General features: G+C 44.9%; 1 protein-coding gene across 2 annotated transcripts in view; it reads right to left on the minus strand.

Annotated features, from left to right (window-relative positions):
• LOC103615755 (cytochrome c oxidase assembly factor 1 homolog) overlaps positions 1-2,765 on the minus strand; it is a 52,988-nt gene extending 50,223 nt beyond the window's left edge. For both annotated transcript variants that reach the window (XM_017734648.1, XM_017734649.1), the window contains exon 1: positions 2,604-2,765. The gene's annotated coding sequence lies outside the window, so the exon portion shown is untranslated. The remainder of the gene's footprint in view (positions 1-2,603) is intronic.
• Between the last annotated feature and the right edge of the window lie 282 nt (positions 2,766-3,047).

The following is a 3,047-nucleotide window of genomic DNA, read 5'->3' on the forward strand; positions in this document are numbered from 1 at the left end:
TGTAGGGAAGGGTAAGAAAGGCAGGGCAAAGCCCCTATTATCTGCTGTGTACTGAAGATATGCAGAGTACTCTGAGACAGCTCAGGAAACAGGGACTATGTATTTTAGCTGGTGGAATGCTATGCAAACACTTAGTGAAAACACTTAAACACCAAGAAAAGCAAATTACTCTGCCCTGGGAAAAGGGGGTGGGGGTGGTTAAATTCAACTGCTATTACTGCTGTGCAGTTGTTAAAAAACCACCACTGCACCACAGCAGATGAAAGTATTCCGTCACTTAAGACATTCTTATACCAGAAAGGATGCCTGAAACATGCTAAAAGACAAATGTCAGTATAAAGTACCTGGTGATGCTTTTTCAAGTGGCTCACAACAGGGAAAAGACTAAGAAGTAATGCTGAACTGATAACTTAAAATTTTACTAACATATTCCAGTACTCCTGTGTTTCAGGTAACTTTTCAGAAGTATACTCTCAAGAACTTTTTATTCCTTACAATATATTGAGAAGAAAAAAGTAAAACTGCATCTTCAAGAGGTTAGCTCCCACACTAGCCTGATGGTCACGTAACTGCTCCTTCCAGAAACTGACACATAATATAGCCTTTTTCTGCAACCTCCTCAGTTATGCAAAATCACAGCTCAAAACTGTAGACTGAGTCACTAACAGCAGTACAGAGAAATAGAAAAATCCAGCTAAGTGCCTTTCTTCCCCCTCTCCCCTCCCACTTGCTTGAATATGCAAGCATTTCAAAATAGGTATTCACACACATCACTTGTTGACTTCTGTTTCAGTGGCATTTGTACAGCTGGGACAAGCAGAGAGGTCTACACAAAAAAGCTGTCTAGAGCTGATGCAGCCAGCCTTCAGATCTGTGTCTAGAGCCTCCTCCTAATTCTCAGAACAACCGCAAGCTGGGCTGCCACCAAACCGTCCTCAGAGCTGCTCCAAAGACTGTGCTGCAGCCTGGGTAAGGCAGCACAGGCAAATGGGGGAAGCTGCTGTGTGACAGCAATGCCCACATGGAGGGACTTGTGCTGTTCAACAGATAAGCTGCATTCACCTGTGCTGGCTAAACTGGGGCAGGTATAAAAGAAAGGCCAAGTGCCCTAACAGCCACGTTGCTTAGGGAGGGTGTGCGTGGGCCCATCTCTTTGTGTGAGCTCCAGCTCCTAAGTGCCTTAAGTGTAGCAAAAACAACCCCCAGCATCAACTCTTCTTCCTGCTTGATTTTATGTTGTGGTCACAGCTGCAAAGGTAAGGATGTTATTTTGCTCCTCTGGCACTGAGTCAAAACCCCGAAGTTTGTATTAGAAAAGTGGCCTGGAAAGTACTGTATTAACAGACATGCAAAGCCTCTGACTTCTGGGGAATAACCAGCTTTGAAGTAAAATACACTCAGCAATAATCCAAGCACACTTCATTAATTTCTGAACTGCAAGGGCAAAGTACTACTCAGAAAAAGCTGTAAGACAGTAATGAAGGCTTTGGGGTTTATTTTTATTTTTAATCCCAAAAGCTCCTTATCTCCCTTCTTCATGTTTTTTCATTCAATTTACAGTAGTCTAAGTTAAAGCTCATCTAACAAAAAAATGACACATTAAGTTTAGCTAACCTCTTCACCACCCTCTTGATGAGAATCCTTTCTTCCTCGGTGGAATAAATGCAACAACTTTACAATTGGTATGTTGCTTGTTTAAGATAACTTTTCTTTGCATTTTGTGTTTAATGGAATTTGGCTGATGTGGGATATTTCAGCACTTAAATAATTGAGATAGTGAGGGCAGCAACTTTTGCCAAGTCTTAACTAGCACAAAAGGATCTCTAGGCAGGAAGGCAGTATTTTGTTATCTGTCAACATGCATGCATCTTTCTCTACCACACCCCCAGTCAAGTTTGAGAACCCTTGACACACCATGAAACATCGGTTTACTGTTCAAATTTGAGTCAAAGCTTAGACTCAAAACAAAGAGTAGTTGCAGTTTAACACTGGATTTAAGTGCAGGTCTGAGGAGTTGCTGCTGGAACGGGGGTGCTCATGCCACTTTTCCCATCCTACTGCTGGACTGTGCAGCTGCAGTGCCTGCCATGTCCAGAAAGCCTTGATGCACTGGAAAAACCAACTTTTAAAAAGCCAGCTGATCCCTAAGCCTGATGCAAGAGGAACAGCACGATGTTCAGCTGGGCGGTGGAACAGGGCCACCTTGCTGCCGCAGCCTGCTATTACTCCAGCCTTTGAGGCTGGATTAGGGGTTTTTAAAATTTGTTTCAACACTTCAATTCGTCAAAAACTGGCTCTAAAAGAAGCAATCCAGGCCACTCTTATACTTCATGTTACATGCTCTCTTCTTGCACTTAAAGAGTTCATGTGAATGAGCAGAAAGAAACCAACTAGGCTGGAAAGCAGGAGCACCTAGCCTCACTAATAAGAAGGGGTAGGGGAAATCTTGTTCCCTTCAGTGATCACAGCAGACTTAAACAGGAAAGTTCCAATTTTTATGAAGAAACATAGCAGTGTTTGAACATGAAACCTGCTCAAGATAACCTGGTCGCTTCACAAGCTGTACCTGAATAACAAAGTAAATCTGACTGTAGATTCCTTACCATGTGGATGAGTTACTGCAACCAACTTGCTTTATGTTCGCCCTACTCTTCACATTTCCTCTGGCTGTGCTCCTGCCACCGAGTTCCCCACAGAACAGAGCACCGTGGGCCTGTGCCTGTTTTAAGCAACAAGAGATGTTTTCTGCCACTTTTCTGATTATTCTCTGCGTATCAGGCTTTCTCTGTAGCTTGCTAGATAAATTTGCCTTGCACCCCTCTTCTGAAGGCGGCCGAGACGTATCTCAAGTGCAATTACCATTAACAGGGCCCGAAAGGAAATGTGTTCAGGCTCTCGGGGTCACTGAGAAAGCCCCTACTCGCCTCACGGCACTGCTGCCCTCGCCGAGACGCCACCGCCCAGTGCCCCTGGTTTGACCCCCGCCGCCTTTGCAGGCGCCCGCCGCTCCCCGAATCACTGCGGCGCTGCCGTGGCCGGGGCCCCCA

The sequence above is a fragment of the Corvus brachyrhynchos genome, unplaced genomic scaffold, assembly GCF_000691975.1.
Source record: "Corvus brachyrhynchos isolate BGI_N302 unplaced genomic scaffold, ASM69197v1 scaffold94, whole genome shotgun sequence".
Lineage (NCBI taxonomy): Eukaryota > Metazoa > Chordata > Aves > Passeriformes > Corvidae > Corvus > Corvus brachyrhynchos.